A 19,766-nucleotide genomic window follows, 5' to 3' on the forward strand; every position below is an offset into this window, starting at 1 on the left:
GATGCAGCTGCCACAAAAGATCATCTTCAGAACCATCCATAGCATTGGAAGTACAACATTTCTTGAAGCTGTGAACTCTGAGAGAAAATCAGATTCCAAGCATGAATGACCGATGTTTTTCTTATCTTACCTGTGGGAATAAGCGTGTGGTCACCAGATTGAAACCAATTCAAGTATTACTTCATAAATGGTCATTGAATTGTTTGTTAACAATCACATCAAGAACTTGTAATTGTGAGGTCATACCTTGGGGGTAATAACTAAATCTGTGTGCATTTTGCACATTTTGTTTTTACACCTGGGGTTAGGTGTCTCCTAAATGCATCTAGTACTAGCATTGATCCTTTTCTGAGTAACATTCCTGGTCTTCTTCCCCAAACTACTTTAAGCCAGTCCAAAACCAAGCTTTCCTCCATCCACCCATTTTCTTGCACTCGCACTATTTCTCCAGAAGGTACATTTTCTTTCAGCATAGTTTTTCTCTTCAAAATGACGTATGGTGGAAGTTTTGTCCCATCTGCTAATACTGCTAGCATAACTGTTAAACCAACAACATTTAGTGTAAGAAAGATATCCTACACAAGAACCCTCATGTTGCACTCAAGGACAATCCTTGAATTTATGACGCCACGACGGTGGTGTTTTTAGTAGATGGCGGTGACTTCTAAGATACTCTGGTGATCAGGTCGTATTGCGGTATTGGTTACCTATCATACCAATCTTCTGTAACTACAAACAAAGTGGTTTAATCACTCTTGTGACTCTCTGCAGCTCAGGCTGTGTGTGAAAGAGTTTTCATACTTAATGCGCTTTGCGGCACAGACACAACACAGTTGCCTGTTTACTACAATGTGTCAATACTGTTACAACATTCTTTTTTAAGTGTTCAATTGACCTAAAAACTAGGGTCTTCACTAAATAAGACATATATGAATGTTTATAGACCATTATTATGACACAATAGTCATCGGAGGAGGTTAAATATCTAGCACACCTTGCTTAGTATACCACTGCACATTCTCATACTATCTATTTGATAGATTCATATCCATGTGTTTATATGGTATATGATAGCAGCCATCATGGGGATTTTAATGCACTGTAAATAGTTTTCACTTAGTACGTCGCTAATATATCAATAAAGTATTTTACTATTTGTTCTAGTGGGAGACAATAAATACCATATATATATAGCTTGGTAATTATACATATATTCTTTATACACTTCAGAATGTCTCTTTAATGTAGTGAAAATATTCATATTCTTATGACCTATTGTGTCAGCAAAACATTTGGTTTATCTTGTCCTTGAGTGCAACATGAGGGTTCTTGTGTGGTATATCTTTCTTACACTAAATGTTGGTTTATGTATTATAAATCCTCTGCACTGGATTAATATGTGTAGCCCCTTTACCCCCACCCTAATTGAGATTTGGTCCGCTACTCCATATTTAGTGCGGTGTGGTGCGTACCTGTGAAGTAACAGGAGGGCTGAGCACTTCCGTGGTGGTGTGGGGAATCATCTGGACAGGTGTAAAGGGTACCTTTGTTTACTGGTTGTAGCGCCTCCAGTCAGCATGTATCCCCTGGATAGAAGACTGGCCCAGACTGACACATTTCTTTAGCCCAAACAGTGAATCACTCTGATAGATGTTTCCATGGTATTTATTGCATGTTCAGGATCTTACAGCAGGTACATCACTTTTCTTTTCTTCCCCTAGTGAAGGTATTACTGATAGGGCTTGAGGCCCATACCATGCCTTCTGCATGGTGCTCCTCCTGAGGCCTCCTAATGAGATTCAGGGTAGCTGGTGCTCACCCCACAGGGGGAGGAAAGAGACACACCCTCTTCTCGGAAAGTGCCAGTATTTATACCCTTGGGTTGTGCTTGTAACCCTGCCCCATAACAGAGCAGGTCTGAATACTGACAGGCCATCAGATCCAGCATATTACCCAACCAGTATCCACTCCTCAGGCTACCTCTTTCTGGCTGTTGATAGGCCCGCCCCTGGATACATCAAATGTATCCAAGGCTGCAATAGCACACAAAACCTTCTGAAGGGCCCAGGAAAATAAGTAGCGGCCGGAGGCTAGGCTACATATATATATACATTTTCTTTGATATAGCAATTTTGGCAGAGCGGATGATCAAAAGACAGTAGTTTAATTAGCATAACTGTTACTCATTTCCAGTAGATTTGATCATTACTGATCATTACTAATTTCTCTACTTTATTGTGAACAGTAATATTCATAGGCATATCAAAAAAACACTGGCGTTTGATCTGCATTACCCATGAAACTTAGAGGATACCCGTGCTTTTTCCTTATATAACATGGCATTAAAATTAAATCAGTTTTCACTGAAATTCTGAGGCAGCCTTTGTGCCAAACTTGTACGTCACCTCAGAGTTAACCTATTTCATCGTACCCTCCTCGTACACCATCCAAGCTTGCTTTCTCGTATCTTTAAATCTTTTGCAATTTCCCGACCTTTCAACTGAATAACTTCTCGTGTTACGGGCAATCCTTTATTGCACATCTCATGAATGTACTGAACTACATGTACATTAAGCTCTTCATAACTGCTCTTGCTACTTGGAAGGCTTTTCAAGTAGAATGTGCATTTACAGTAGGAGTTCCTCTTTTTTTTGTTTCCTCCATCGCTTCACATTATTTTTAGTTATGTGAAATTCTTTAGCTGCTGCACAGTTGTTTGTGCTTTCTGTCGCATGGGCCACCATCATTTTAATATTGGCATCATAACTCCATTGCAGTCCTCTTAATTTGGCCCTTTCTTGATCACTGTCTTTATAGTTTTAAATAGTCTAATAGTTATAAACCTGAATATGTGTGTGATTGGGACTTATTTAAACTAGGTAATAAAGAACAGTGACCTACAACAGTGAGTTGTGTGTTTTTAACTGTAACATGCAAACAGGACTGAAAGGAGAGCATGAGCAGACGGCTGCTGTGTTAACAGCTTGCACAGGACCAAAAGGAGTACATGTTTAGAGGAAGAAAACACAGCATTGCTAGTAGCACCCATGCACATCGTGGTATGGATAGATATATCTGAAATATTCCTAAACTATCCAGGCACGGCTCATTGAACTGGATGGTAGAAGGTTCCTCCGGTGGGAGTGGTCATGTGTTGCTATGTAGGGCATAAATCATTTAGAGGAAAAATATAGTGAATTGTGAAGAGACAGAGAAAAACGCGAATGTAGGTGGATTTTTGATTTACAAACACTCTTGGACTTAATGAAGGCTTTATATACTCACCTTTCATCTAAATGAATGAGTATGTATATATATATATATATATATATATATATATATACACATACACACACACACACACACACACACACACACACATATATCTATATATATCTACACATGTGTGAATGTATATGTATATTTCCATCTAGCCATTCAAACATGTATTTTGACATGTATCCATGAACATGAAAGCCCAACAATACCATTAAACTGATTTCACATGTCTACCCTCAGGTAACATATTTAGACATAGGTAAATATTTAAATGTTAGCCATGGACAGTATTGACCTTTTGGTCGGCCCAATTAGATTTAGGACACTCCTACATATGGCCACATATAGTGTGAAAATATGGTAGCATTTGTTATCATACATGGAGAAACGGCTCCTTCACATTCTCCATACTCTTGGTATTCGGAACAAAGCTCTATCCTGGATCTCATCCTACCTCTCCCATCGTACTTTCAGTGTCTCTTCTGCTAACACCTCCTCCTCCTCTATTGATCTCTCTGTGGTGGTACCCCAGGGCACTCTCTCTAGGTAACCTAAAAAAAACTCTCTTTTGGGTTTAATTATCACCTCTATGCTGACGACACATAAATATACTTTTCAACACCCGACCTTACACCTGTTGTTCAAACCAAAGTTTCTGAATGTCTCTCTGCTATATCATCCTGGATGGCCCTCCGCCGCCTTAAACTCAACATGCTAAAACAGAGCTCCTCATACTTCCTCCCAAACCTGGCCCTAATACCTCCTTCCACATTACTGTTGGAACTACGATCATTTACCCAGTAGCCCAAGCACGCTGCTTAGGGGTCACACTCGACTGCTCTCTCACATTCGCCCCTCACATTCAAAACATTTCTAAAACCTGTCGCTTTTTCCTCCACAATATAACAAAGATACGCCCTTTCCTCTGTTGCTCGACTGCTAAACTCTGACTCAGGCTCTCATTCTCTCCTGTCTTGATTACTGTAACCTCCTGCTGTCCGGCCTTCATGCCTCTCACCTGTCTCCCCTACAATCTATCCTAAACGCTGCTGCCAGAATTACGCTACTCTTTCCTAGATCTGTCTCAGCATCTCCCCTCATGAAATCCCTCTCCTGGCTTCCGATCAAATCCCGCATCTCACACTCCATTCTTCTCCTCACTTTTAAAGCTTTACACACTTCTGCCCCTCCTTACATCTCAGCCCTAATTTCTTGGTTTGCACCATCCAGACTCTTGCGTTCTTCTCAAGGATGTCTTCTTTCTACCCCCTTTGTATCTAAAGCCCTCTCCCGCCTTAAACCTTTTCACTGACTGCCCCACACCTCTGGAATGCCCTTCCCCTCAGTACCCGACTAGCACCCTCTCTATCCACCTTTAAGACCCAACTTAAGACACAATTGCTTAAAGAAGCATATGAATAGCACTGTGGATAATCCTGGACACATGATACATAAAGCTTGGCCCCCTGCAGACGCACTTACCAGAACTCCCTCCTACTGTCTCTGTACGTTCTCCCTACCTACCAATTAGATTGTAAGCTCCTCGGGGCAGGGACTCCTCTTCCTTAATGTTATGTTTGTCTAAAGCACTTATTCCCATGATCTGTTATTTATATTATCTGTTATTTATTTGATTACCACATGTATTACTACTGTGAAGCGCTATGTACATTTATGGCGCTATATAAATAAAGACATACAATACAATACAATACAATGGCTGGTCGCATATATACATGGATACATGCACAAGAGACTTGGTACTGGTGTCATCAATAATATATTATATACTATCCTGTTAGCCCACATTCTATTGCTGCATGCGTTATATAGTGAATTTAAGTATTATTTCTCCCATTACTATCCGAACAAACATGTTTATCGATTGGTCTGGCCACTCTCACTAATGACAGGCTGACCAATGTGGCAATGCCTATTTCAATTATGCATTCAAGTATTCGCCCGCGCTCCACCCCCAGGAGGGTCTATTTAAACCTACCTACAACCAGGTAACATAGCTCCTCCTCCCATGAAGAAGCGCACCTCTGCGTGAAATGATCGTCAGGTCTGGTTGGCGTCGCATATCATGATGTCACACTGTGAGGACTAATACCTGATACTGACTATGCTGGATGCACGCTGACAATGGAAGACACGGTTGTATAGCGACATACTTTTTTGCACCATTGATTTTCTAAACATCGGTTCTTGAGAGAGACTCATCAAGCTGAAGTGTAATAACTAAATGTAATACTTTGTGGTACTAAGAATACTCACATAGCCTATTTGACACTATCCAATAAAGGATTTCATGTTATGATCATAGAGTGCATCTTTGTATCCAGGTGCTTATATAATTGCCTCCATAAGGAGTCAAATTGTGGTATTATGTTACATTGTACAAGGTAGATATGGACACAAATGGTTCATTATTCTGCTACCATTATTACGGCTGCATTTTCCCTCTGACATTTACAGTATGGCTGACCACACACAGATACTTATGATTACATACTGTGCTACTGCTATCAATGCTGTGTCTATCTGCATATTGATATAGGTTGATCACTATCAACTGTTATTGTGCAGTATATTGTCAGTATACATAATTGAGCTATAAGTGTTTGTACAAAATCACAAAATATGCTGTATCACAAACAGGCAAACCCCCTACAAATTGGCTGGAGAATCAAGCTATAAAGTATTTGACTTATGCTCCCTGTTTGTTGAAGATGTAAAGACTCAAAAATACCAAACCATGCATGTAGAATACATTATTGAATGAGTGGTTTAAGCAGCAGTACCCCCTGCTCACTTAAAAAAAAAAATGTTAAGCCTACTTGAGCTGTTATCTATAGTCCCCTGAAATCTTGCAACCCTCTGGATACTGAGCTGGCTATCTACCGGTCAAACCGGAGGACATAACATGGCTGTGGGGTCAGGACTTGCTGCGGTGGCCAAAAGGGAAGACCCAACATCGAGAGATGACATCACAACTTTCTATTTGTGACCTCATGAACAAATCTCTAATTTTGTGAGCATATCTACATTTTTTGTGTAAAAAAAGCATAAAAACTACAAATATTTCAGGAACTGGGGGACCCTGGATATCAAGGGACCACAGATGAGCTATGAGGGACTCCACTGGCTCAGTAGGCTAAAACAAACTCAGTTTGGGACAGGATTACTGATCTAAAAGCCACTACTGTATATGCCATATGCCAAAACAAGTTTACATTTTTGTAAACTTGTGTTCTCCCTGGTCAACAGGTACTTTTTATTAACTAAGTTTGGTAAGCATTTTAGATACACCGCTTTAGCTATAATCTCATCACAAATACAACCATGTTAAAAGAGCTAAATGTTTTTGTTTAATTAATGCAATAATTCTAATAAAGACTGTGCATCTCTAGGATTTATTCACAACTTATCTCTTCCTCAGCTGGAGAAGGAAATACTTACATTTGTTTTCTCTGTGCAAGAACAAAAATCAATCATCTTTAAAAAGTTGGAGTCTGGCATTGTCAATTCCAGAACACTATTCAACATTATTGACATTCTACAGTTCCTACAGTATGCTGCTTAAGCATGACATTCAATAATTTCATGTTATTCTCTTCTTCCATGAAACCATACTTTTTTCTGCACCATTGCTTGGATCTTTTTTTTATCCTCTCTTACTAAACAAATAAAACTCTCACAAACCTGCACTCTCACAAACCTACCTTGAATACGTTCACATTTAAACCATGGTCAGTCGAGGTAAATGGGAGTCAGTTGAGATCAATTGGAGTTTCCATGCAATAGTAAATATGGGAATAACAAGTGATCGAGGTGTCTGTGATGGTTTCTTTTTAGTACCACTCACATCCCAGGTTATGGCTCGGCCTTCTTTTTGAACAGTTGCTCCTAATGTCTGTATGTTTCCGCTTCCTCAATTTCTTCTCTTTACGCTCTCCTCATCTTTTGTTTCCACTCTCTGTGTTTGATATGTAAACCTTCATGCTCGGCTTCTAGGGAGATTACAGCGGTGTTTATTATATGGCTGCTCCCCATGGGTTACCGTGACTCGGGGGCTGGATTCAGGCAACTGGGCGATGAGATAACAAGGTTGTAGAATAATGGGTGCCAGGAATGTTTTTAGTACAACAGTAATTTATTCATGTCCACCTACACAAGGACCGCACATACACATATTAATAACGTTGTCCAGTATTTTATAACAGACATATGTGAATACAGTTCTTCCATTAGTGCATGTAATGCTTGCGCTCACCACGAACAAGGCGGGACCCTGGTACTGAGGTGGGAGAGTATAGAACACGCCACCCACAGCAGCAGAGGCACGTCTGGAGAGTGGATAGTCAAGGTTAGCCGGGTCAGGGTTGGAGAGAGTAGAATGGTGTTGATACTTGCCGAGGTCAGAGGTTGGAGCCAGGAAAGTAGTCGGTAGCCGGGTGCCGTGGTCAAAGGGTTGGAGCCAGTAGGATAGTCGTTGTTCATGTGCCGTGATCAGGGATGGAGAGATACGGAAGGTCAGAGGCAAGCCGGGGTCAATATCCAGAGAAGGGTCCTGTAAGGAATCCGCTCCTCGGTTTACTGTTTGCCTTACCTTGCAGACATGTGCGGTCCTGGAGCACTTCTCCTGATGTTTGCTGCAGCCTGGATTCACTCACCAAAGTAATGCTGCCACACGCCCCTTCTGCCATTGGTTCACGGACCTTTAAGTATTGCCTTCCCACAATGCTCCCTGCCGAGCATAGTCCTTCCTGGATGTCTCTGTGTTCTGCCATAAGCCTTGTCTTGTCTGTCGCCTTGGTTCCTGAGACCGGCTGCTAGTGTCACGCAGTGGTCTGTTCCTGAGCTGAAGCGGAGTACTCTCCTTGTTGTCTTCAGCCCCCTGGTTCCTGTGACCGGCTGCTAGTCTCATGCAGCGGTCAGTTCCTGTTTCCTGTGCTGAAGCTGAGTACTCTCCTTGTTACTTCAGCTCCTTGTTTCCTGTGACCGGCTGCTATATTCACGCAGCGGTCTGTTCCTGTTTCCTGCACTGAAGCGGAGGTTTCCCTGTGTATCTTCAGCTTCCTGGTTCCTGGAGCCAACTCTTTCCCTAATCTAGAGAGGCCGTGTCCTGGTTCCTGCGCTGAAATGGAGGATTCCCCAGCCCGCTCAGGACTCTTGCGCTGAAGCACTGGTTTACCAGTGCAGCTAGGCGGTGTGCTACTCTGGTCTGTCTACCACCTCCTGAGACCATTACCATGGGCCATGGTCGCCGCACACGCAGAAGCCACTCCCGCGCTCCTAAGCTGAAGCGGGGCTCTACTGACTACCTGTTGCCGAACGCCTGCTTGAACAACGTTTACCCTGATATCTCCAGTCCTGACCCTGGCGTGTCCACCGACGATGCTGTCTTCTCCTATCCTGATCCTGCTACATACGACTACGAACTGCGCAATCCGGATCCGCCTGCGCGGTCTAAGGTCGGTGCTTTTACAACCCCACCTCAGCCACGCGGTCCGACCCAGGTTTGTGGCGAGCACAGCCGTGACAGTATGCTCGGCCCCACAAACTCAGACCGCCCTGTGGTGAGGGTTGGTATGTTTCTGTCAGAAATCCTGTCCCGGCCTGTAGACCAGTCCCAGTTTGAAAACCAGTATCTGTGCGAAATACTACCCCTGATTGAAGAACAGATTATGTATGAAGGTTTAACCCCGTTGCAAAGACAATGACGTAACGATCTCATTATTAAGGCTTACTGCCTCAAGGACTTAAAACAGTCTCTGGCCGCTTGTGTTTGCTCCCCTGGTTCCCCTTTAACCTGGGATAATGTGAATCCTATCAAACTTGCCAATGCCCAAGATATACTCTTTGCCTTGGCCTTATCATTGGACATTCCCGTAGTACAACAGGACCCTCTCTTCATGTTGGTTCATGCTCAAGACACACTCCGTGTACTTTCCCTGACTTTGGACATTTGCATAAAGGAACAGGACGCTCTCCTTGCCAGCTACGCTGCCGCTTGGCAGTCCACCTGTGCTGCCAGTCCTGTCGCTAAACCTGGGGACGTATCTCCCTCTCCAGGAAATGACCAAACTGACCCACTATCACTGCCCCCTAACGTAGAAGCTGCCACAGTCCCTAGCCCTGATTGTACACCCGGGTACTCTGACACCAATGATACGTCTACGTTAACCCCTGCTGATCAGTCCTGTGAGGTTCCCCTGGAATATACGTATATTTCTCTAGCCAACACTAAGGCTCTAGTATCCGAGAACAAGTCCCCTTTTCCCTCTATTCCTAACTCTGAATCTCCCTTTTCAGCCCTTGAAGTTTTTCCTGCTTTAACCCCTGCTAGGCAGTTCTGTATGTCTTCCCTGTCAGAAAACGAATCCCTCCTACCTTCACGTACTCAGTTTGAATTTCTAAGTTCTGTTCCCAGGGTCATTCCTGTATTAACCCCTGTGGGGCAGCTCTCTGAGTCCCCTTTGGTAACCCCCTGTTCTCCGCCAGCCATGGTCACGTCCCTAGCTCCAGAGGAAAAACTCTCTATGTTCTACTCTCAGGTACTGTCTGCATTAACTCCTGTAAATTCTTGCTGCCTCCAAGCTAATGCCTTCATTCTAGCCGCAGAGAATGTGTCCCCAAGTCCTACTGCAGAGGTTGCATTAAATGACTTCCCCAAGGTTGTTGAATCCTTAGTTAGTTTTTGCTATAAAACCCCTGCTTCAGCTCAAGTCTCAGCTGCGGTGCACCCTGAAACTTCGGCTAAAGTTCTGATTCCAGTTAAATATATTCAGTTACCAAGTTTTTCCCTAAGCTTGGTCGCAGAGTTCCCATTCCCGGGTACTTCGCTGAATCAGTCTGTCACCCAGGGAGCAATGATCCCTGCTCAGCACATAGTCCCCACATCGTGGAATCTGCAGTCATTTCTGGTTTCCCTGACACTACTTACCAAATACCCACTTCAGAGACCAGTACAGTTATGATTACCCCCCGTGTACTGTCTGTGTTCTCCCCTTCTCAAAGCTTAGGGTTAAAACCGTACAGTGGTCAGTATGCCCCTCCTGGGGTTCATGTGGTGTTCCCAGGAGGGTTTGCTGACACACTGTTTTCACTCAAAAGCGATGCTTTTTCATATGTGCTAGCTAGAAGCCTGCACACAGTTTCCCCTCTCTCTGAAATTTGCCTTGCCAGCCCTGATACTCGGAGAGGTAAAAACCTCCCTTCAGATTCAGAATCTCTTTCTATAGAGGTCGTCCTTGTTGTTAGTTCCCCTGATTTCTCTGCCCATGCAAACCCTCCAGGGATCAGCATATCTGTGGTTACCCCCTTAGTACAGTCTGAGACCACCCTGCTTATATTACAAGTCCTGGTGTTTAAATCTGAGCTATTTAGTTATACTGCCCTTGCTAAACCTCAGTCCCTCAGCACTGCAGCTAAACGTGCTCCAGCAACCGTTGGGTTACTCGGGGTAAAAATTTAAATTCCTGTCTTAAAGGGTACTTTCTCACACATGTCCAGCAAACCTAGAATCTCAGTGATTGATTCTAAGTCACTTATCACTATATCTGATTTTCTCACTAGTCAAACCCTGACACCCTCACCACTGGCTAGGAGTCCCATTATCAGAATTTTTGCACTAGTAAACACGCCTAAATCTGTTTTTGTCATGACAAGCACCCCTTTTGTTAGGGCCCTTGCAGTTTTGGATAAGACTCCTTTTACTTCAAAGGTTTCTGCTATTGAGAGTTTCCACGGTTCCAACTTACAGCTTATTGTCTCTTTAACTCCCATCATTACTCTCCCATTACCAGTCACTGATTCCCAGGCACCAGCTCCTGACGCTAGTTCTCCTATCGGTACCCCTGCTTTGCGAGATGTTTCTGTTAAGGATTCCGAGCCTCCAGCTCCGGAGTCAATTCCTTTACTCGCTGCTGTTTTTGTAGTCTCTCAGGTCCCTGTCACTGAAGTACAGACTTCAGCTTCTGAGGTTAGCTCCCCTCCCTCCGCTACCCTTGCTCTGCCTGATTCTAAAGTTTCTGATATTAAAGCCCCAAAGCCTATTCGTACTCCCCAGACAATACTATCTCCCACAGTGGGTTTCCCAGTATTTGGGAGCTCCACTGCTGAGTGCTTCTCTGCCTCTGTGAAACGATGGTTTTCCCCCTCGGAACCTTCTGTTGCCCCTGTTATTTCCTTTGAGTTGGAAATACTCTGTACGTATCCCAAGATTTCGGTCTCTATGTCTGGTTTACTGCTTGCCTTGTCACCTTCCATACCAATACCGGGAAATGCTCCCACCCACCCTATACCCTCGCTGACCACTACCTGGGAGACCTCTGGAGGAGAAGTCCCTCTCAAATTCCTACATGCAGAGGTCAGCCAAGACTTTGTCTGTCCCGAAGGTCGCCCGGGTATATTCGATCAACTATCAAGGCCGCTTATCCTAAATTCTGGTCCCATTACTAAAGACTGGGCTCCCAGTGGGGGTTCTTCTGCCGTTTCTGCTCCGGAACCCTCTGGTTCTTCACAGCCTTGGATTCGCAAGCCATTTCGCGGGGCGAGCCATGTACCAATGATATCTCTACCACCACTCTCATATCCTAGAACAGTACTCACCAAGGAACTACTCGTTTACGGATCCCCTTTCCGACTAAAAAACTTTAGGAACAACTCTATGTCCCTGAGACCCATGGATGGCCCTGTCTGGCCACAGTTCTCTCCGGGGGGTGGGGGTAAACCAAAGGAGTGACCACGAGTCTCTGGACTATGACTCTAACACCAATCCTAGACGGTTCAGGAACAACTCCTGGTCCCCCAACTCTATGAGTGGTCTTGTTCGCCCGGAGATCTCACGTGAAGGGGGGGGGTACTGTAAGGAATCCGCTCCTCGGTTTACTGTTTGCCTTACCTTGCAGACATGTGCGGTCCTGGAGCACTTCTCCTGATGTTTGCTGCAGCCTGGATTCACTCACCAAAGTAATGCTGCCACACGCCCCTTCTGCCATTGGTTCACGGACCTTTAAGTATTGCCTTCCCACAATGCTCCCTGCCGAGCATAGTCCTTCCTGGATGTCTCTGTGTTCTGCCATAAGCCTTGTCTTGTCTGTCGCCTTGGTTCCTGAGACCGGCTGCTAGTGTCACGCAGCGGTCTGTTCCTGAGCTGAAGCGGAGTACTCTCCTTGTTGTCTTCAGCCCCCTGGTTCCTGTGACCGGCTGCTAGTCTCAGTCTCAGTTCCTGTTTCCTGTGCTGAAGCTGAGTACTCTCCTTGTTACTTCAGCTCCTTGTTTCCTGTGACCGGCTGCTATATTCACGCAGCGGTCTGTTCCTGTTTCCTGCACTGAAGCGGAGGTTTCCCTGTGTATCTTCAGCTTCCTGGTTCCTGGGGCCTACTCTTTCCCTAATCTAGAGAGGCCGGGTCCTGGTTCCTGCGCTGAAACGGAGGATTCCCCAGCCCGCTCAGGACTCTTGCGCTGAAGCACTGGTTTACCAGTGCAGCTAGGCGGTGTGCTACTCTGGTCTGTCTACCACCTCCTGAGACCAGTACCATGGGCCATGGTCGCCGCACGCGCAGAAGCCACTCCCGCGCTCCTAAGCTGAAGCGGGGCTCTACTGACTACCTGTTGCCGAACTCCTGCTTGAACAACGTTTACCCTGATATCTCCAGTCCTGACCCTGCCGTGTCCACCGACGATGCTGTCTTCTCCTATCCTGATCCTGCTACATACACTACCGACACACTTTATTGAAGTGTGGTCGGTACCGCAAGCCGGGAAATCTCCCGGCTTGCTAGTGGCCGCCCCTCGGCGTGCCGCGCGTCATAGACGCGCGGTCACGCGTCATCGGGAGCGTGCGCCCCCTGCACGCGTGTCCAGGGGCTCCCCGAGGGAGCCCTGGTGTCCCGCGATCGCGGGACAGCGGCAGGGGGTTCCGGGGGACCCGGCGGACCCGGCAGCGGTAGGGAGAGCGCCCCGATCGGAGGGCGCTCTTCCGCTGCTTCGGCGCGCGCCCGTCACACTCGGGCGCGCGCCAGGCTACTGCTGCGGCACAGAACGGGCAAATGCTCGAATAAACTGTGCCGCAGCAGTACGACTACGAACTGCGCAATCCGGATCCGCCTGCGCGGTCTAAGGTCGGTGCTTTTACAACCCCACCTCAGCCACGCGGTCCGACCCAGGTTTGTGGCGAGCACAGCCGTGACAGGTCCAAAGTCTAGCTGGGTCGGTACACAGGAGAACAAACACAGAGGCAGGCAAGGCGAGGCAAGGCAAAACAACAGGAACAGGGACGTGGAAACAGCCAGGCTACAATAAACTATGCTCAGCCAAAGAAGGAGTGAGCAGCGTAGGAGTCCCTATTTGGAAGTCTGTGATATACTCTTTGTCCTCCCCCCCCCCCCTTACCCCTTACCCCTTACCCAGCCAGTACATAACTGTATGCGCCAGGGACACAAATAGTGTGGTTACCTTTCCTAAGGAAAATATGATCTAAAATTTGTCCGGACCAAAATTTTCAAAACACCCCAAATTACAGCACTTCTCTGCAGAACAAGGAGAATTTTTCAGAATATAACACAACTGAAGGTTCTAGTGAACATATTTCTAAACCAGGATAGTATCACCAGATGTGTTGTAAAGTATCAACACCACAATACATAAACTAAACCGGATGTAACATTCTGGTAACACATTTTCAGACCTGGTTTCAAGTGATACACTGTATATAACTTTGTCACTAATAATATCCTGCACCTTATTGGTTATTCTGTTGGGTTATGTTTGTTTACAAGAAGTAATATCTCTAACAATATAACAAGTTTTTTTCCCTTATAAGGGAGAGACAGATTCTGTGTGCAACACATTTATTATATTCTGCCAGTCAGGGTTGCTGTGTTTAAACCATTGCATATGTAATTACTATGCTTTATTTAATAAATGTAACAACAACCTGCATGTACCTCTGGTATACAGCATTATTCAATATTTGAAATGTTTGCAATACTGTACTTTTCATAGGTTCATGCTAGGTTATTGTTATTTTTACTGTTCTTATTGGTTTTGATTATTACATTTTTTGGTCAAGCTTGTACCCAGCTGGGATATATTTAATGAGTATATTTTTTGGACTGATCATTAGTATTGTCTTTTATTAAATGTATTTGATCAAATACACACTTTTCCTTTTTGGCCTCTTTTGGAAATCATTTAACCTCTAGAAAACAGTGGTTTCTATTTAATTATTTTATGCGCTAGGGTTTATGTTCTTTTCAATCATGTTGCAGCAGTCGGGCTGCAGGTCAATGATGTGTGGCAGAGGCACTTGCACCCGGTGACCATAGGAGTTTATCAGGTGGCCGGCCTGATGGACACTGGGGCTACGGTAACTCTGGTGCGACCTGATATGGTCAGCCCAGAGCACCTTCTCCCAGGGACAGGGATGCAGGTGACAATGCCGGATGGTGCACCCAGGATCCTACAAGTTCCGTGACTGGGGAGCCGGTCAAGGGGTGAGGGATGTCATGTGTTGCCTTGATTAGACACCAATATCTTGCTCTGTAATGACATGGGTCACTTTATTTGCTCCTATGCTGAGGAAGATGCTCCGGTGGCATCCGTCACCCGGAGCCAGAGTCGGGCAGTTGCCCAGGCAGAGAAGCCTTTGGTACCTCTGCCCAATGTGGAGATCATCGCTCCCCAGCTTTTGGAGCCAACGAGTCCGGGGGTCACCGAGGAGACCAGGCAGGTAAGCCAGACCGAGTATATACTGTGTCCTGATATACCTTCTGACCCATCACCCGATCTAGTGACTGAGGGCGGCGGCTGGAGCTCAGTGAGCAGTTCAGAGAAGCTGTACGCTCCGATCACGACTTGGAAGGCATGACACTGCGTGTGGCCGAGTCTGCCTCAGAGAGTGGGTCGGAATGATTCCTCTGGCACAACGGGCTCTTGATTAGGGAGCAAGCCCCTGAAGCTCCGGTCAGAGTATGGACTGGTAGGAGACAGCTAGTGATACCTAGGGAGTACAGGCAGCATACGGCAGGTAGCCTATTCCACTAGCGAAGCATCAGGGGGTCACTGTAACATGGACTTATCCCTGGTTAAGAGAAACTGCTTCTAAATCCAGTAGTGAGCTGGTTAAGTGCAGTCAGGCAATTAACCAGACTCCACCTTGCTAAATTAGAGCTCTATGAAAATGACTCCTGTTGGAAACAGGAGAATGATTCCTTAGCTCACAATTGGGCTGACATAAGGAGGAATACTGACCAGAGATTTTCCTGAGCATACATCTATGCTGATAGAGGAAAGACCAGACTTATTCCTGGGGGTGGTTGGACTGCAAAAGCCTGCAGCTGGAGAACCAGATAAGACTTTCTTATACATTGCTCCCAGAGAAATATGGTATATGTCTTTGGGACTGGGAACTGGCTTATCCAGCCAGCAGAAAGAAAAAAGGTGTACCGGGCGCGTCTGTACAACAAAGTAAGAAATGTGGAAAATCACGTAAAGTGCATAATCACCAAAAATACAATGTGATTGTGACAATCTACCAAAATAAATGTGAATATAGTTAGTGTAATAAACAATCCCCACTAAATTGTGATAAATAAAGTTGCTTATACAACATGTGTAATGAAAACAAGCTGCTCAACATCCTTTGTCTGGACGTCCGCTAGTCCAAAGTAGTGATATTTCTTATTCCTGGTAAGGGGAGCGCTGATGATTCTCGTGGTATAATATGTGGAAAGATCAAATAACAAAATATTGTGCAGCAAATAGACAATGGACCCTATCTAATATAGGCAATAGATCTCACTCACAAATGAATAGAAGAATACAAGCAGAACAGAGATTCTTCTCTCTCTGAAAGGAGCTCTTTCTGCTATCTTCACATCTAACTCTTGGACACGGCTGGATAAGTCCTGGATGGACCCTGGATATATCCTCTTTGGTAAGTACTCTTAAGCGTATGGCCATCCGGAAATAAAAGAAAGAACCACAATTGTGCAATATTGCCAGTGTATATAATATACTAAATGCATATAGAAATAAGCGCACTCACATTTTGTACAAGAGTTACATTCATGGTAGAGAATGGTGATATTGCAGGGAGATCTCGCCAGCTGCCCGGTTCGCGCGCCTCCGCATCCGCGTGCGTCACTTCCGGTGACGTCTCACTTCAAGGCGGAAGTGCCTGTACGATCTCTTAGATTGCAATAGCTTTGCCAGTACTCTCTGCTAATGTCAGTTCTGATGTCTCCCAGAATCTGCCAACCGATTCAACGCGTTTCACTGTTGCTTCTTCAGGAAATTTATAGGCTTGTTGAATACACTACCTATTTATAGCAACCATCTAATTGAATAACCAATCCTCAGCTAGTTCTCAAAATTATCAATAGCACTAAACTTAACACAAAGTGTTGAGTAATGATATTTATACAGGCTAAGGGGTATAGTATATACCATAATCAACATATCAATATGATCCACAGGGGGGGGCGAAGGGAGCGGTATTCTCAGGAACACACCAAGAAATAAAAAATATAAACACAGTGATAGTGCAATATGTTAAGACAAGCGGAGAATGGGTGAATCTTGGCTCTAATGCAATTCCTACTTACAGCATGTAAGATATAAACAGGCAGGGGTCTGACTCTGTCAGGATGACGTCGGTGTGGGGTATACACAGAGAGGGGAACTTGATAGTAGTTAACTTCATGCGGGATAATCTCAAGGTATAACAGCTCAGGTTCACGTAGGATAATATGAAAGAAAGACGGACTATAGTATAGACCATAAAGTACAGATTTTTATCTCATCACGCAAGGTGCACAAACGTACTTACAATAAGTACTTGAAAGGTATTCCCGTAGCAGTTTCGTGAGACAGTAGAGGGCTTTTTGGCGATGCGGCGCACTGTGATGTCACAGTCACTTGCGCGCCCGGCTTCCCCGGCTTCCCCGACACCCCTGGAGATTAAAGTAAGGTAAGCGGGGGTGCGGGGAAGCAGAGGGGCAGAGCAGGAGCCGGGTTCGGGGTCGGGAAGGGGGGGGTAAATTGCGCGCAAAGTGGAGGGGGGGTGCGTGGGGGAAACGCGGTGGCGCGCGGTTTTGACTGGCGGCAGCCGGAGTAGATCTCGGCATGCCGCCGGCATTACTTCAAATAAAAGCTGCCGCCACTGTAGTAGTAGTAGAAAAAGACCCCCAACACTATTGTATTAACCCCTTAGTAGCCATAGTGGCCATGTAGGCATGCATCATGCAGGTCACTTGTTTTGTCAACTATGGGAAGCTTAGTTGGCAAAACCAATTACATCAATAAGAATGGTGCCAATCACGATATGTGACTATTTCACATGTGCTGCGATGGATTTTGTCCCTATAAAACGCCAGCATCATCCCAGACCACAGGAAGTGAGGGGAGCGGCCATATTCGCTGGCTGGAGATAAAATAATCTCATCTATGAGATAAAACATATCACTCTATGGTTGCTCTCACAGAAGTACCTCCATATATTCCTAATAAAATATAACTTTTAATGATATAACAATAAAAACATACAGTATATACAAGAACAGCAAAGAAATGCTACAGCCCCTTAATAAAATAGTTTGTTTCTAGGAGCTGTGACTTTACAGGGAGTTGTGGAGAGTAAGTAAATAACTTAATCTGTATAAAATGCTAGATATAAACACTGAGGAGATATCCCAACTCTAAAAATATATAGGATTGTTGTGAATCTGTATACATGTGTTATGCCGGAGTAGCCCGCAGACCAGACCTGTCCCTAGAACTGAGGTGGCAGGTATGAATACACACACCGACAGAGCGAGGGACGTGTCCGGGTTGTGGTATTAGATGGTGCAAGGTCAGATGGGGAGTATTGCGTGAATACTTGCCGGTACCGTTTTTTCCAGAAGAATGGTCATTGCCGTTGCCGAGATCAGGGGTAGGAGAAGTACGGAAGGATTGAGGTGAGAGCCATGGTTGAAGGGCGCCAGAAGGTATGTAAACAGGAACAATCCGAAGTCGACAGCCAAAGGGGGAAGTCTGCCAAGCCGTGTCAAAACCGAGAGAATCAAAGAACAAGCACTGTGAAACACCCATACAAAAACTATGACGAGCGAGGAAGCACAGAACAGAGAGGGTATATAAAGCTGGAATAGCCAACCAGGAGAGGGGGCATGCCTGGAGGAGCCCAGGGAGCTTCAGTGCATTGGCTGCTGTTCCTAGAGCTCAGGTGACACTCAGCAAGAGCCAGATTGTAACCGTGCAGTGTTTGGGGGTGGAGCCTGAGCGGAGATAAGTTCAGGGGCTGTTGTGTGTGTGCTGTAAGTCCGACATGCGCATGAGAGGAAGCAACGTGGGGTGCACGCGGAGCGGCGATTCCACACCGACGGCTGCGGTGTAGAGCGTGGAGGAAGTACCTCATGGAGTGTCCTACCATACCAAGGGGTAATTGATGCAGCTGCGTGGTTGTAGCGGAAGGGTCTGAGCAGTGTAAGGAGAGAGCCGTGAGCTCCACCTGTGGTGCTGTGTGCTCACATTTCTAACAGTACCCCCCTCTTCAGGATCGGCCTCAGGACGATACAAGAACGGCTTCTCTGGAAATTTCCTCCTAAAAGTCTTCAGGAGGCTGGGCGCATGGATGTCTTTGAGCGGAACCCAAGACTTCTCCTCGGGTCCGAAACCCCTCCAGTGGACCAAAAACTGAAGCTGCCTCCTGGAGATGCGGGAGTCCAGTAAGGCTTGTACCTCGTATTCTTCGTTATTGAGTATCGTGACTGGATCTGGCTTGCTGGTCTGTTTGGAAAAGAAACGATTGGCAATGTGGGGTTTTAATACCGAGCATGAAAAACGTCTGGGTTAATCTGCTCCACAACGGGAAAGGGACCCAAAAACCTAGGAGCCAATTTAGGGGAAGGAACTCTCAGGCGGATGTTTCTTGAAGAGAGTAATACTAAATCCCCTGGCTTGTAGTTGGGTGCCGGCCGACGTTGGCGATTGGCCTGAAGTCTAGCAGTATCGGCGGCCTTGTGGAGAGACGATTGTACCTTGGACCAAATGTCTTGGAGAGTGGAAATCCGTTCGTCTACCGCCAGTACCCCAGAAGCAACATTGGAAATAGGTAAGCAGGGAGGGTGAAACCCATAATTGACAAAGAATGGAGATTCTCGGGTGTATTTGCTTCGGGCCGAATTGACCGCGTACTCTGCCCATGGGAGGAGTTGGGACCAATTGTCCTAGGAATCGGTGATGAAACATCTGAGATTTTTCCAGCGACTTGTTAGTTCTCTCTGTCTGTCCATTGGACTGGGGGTGGTATGCAGAGGAGAAGGAAGAGACAATTCCCAGTCTTTTAGTGAAGGTCCTCCAGAACTTGGAGACGAACTGGGATCCTCTGTCAGAGACAATGGAAGACGGAATGCCATGGATCCTAAAGATATCTGTTTGTATGGGATATAATCCCAGTGTTCAGGGCTCAGCTATCC

Source organism: Ascaphus truei, chromosome 4 (genome assembly GCF_040206685.1).
Source record: "Ascaphus truei isolate aAscTru1 chromosome 4, aAscTru1.hap1, whole genome shotgun sequence".
In the NCBI taxonomy this organism is placed as follows: domain Eukaryota; kingdom Metazoa; phylum Chordata; class Amphibia; order Anura; family Ascaphidae; genus Ascaphus; species Ascaphus truei.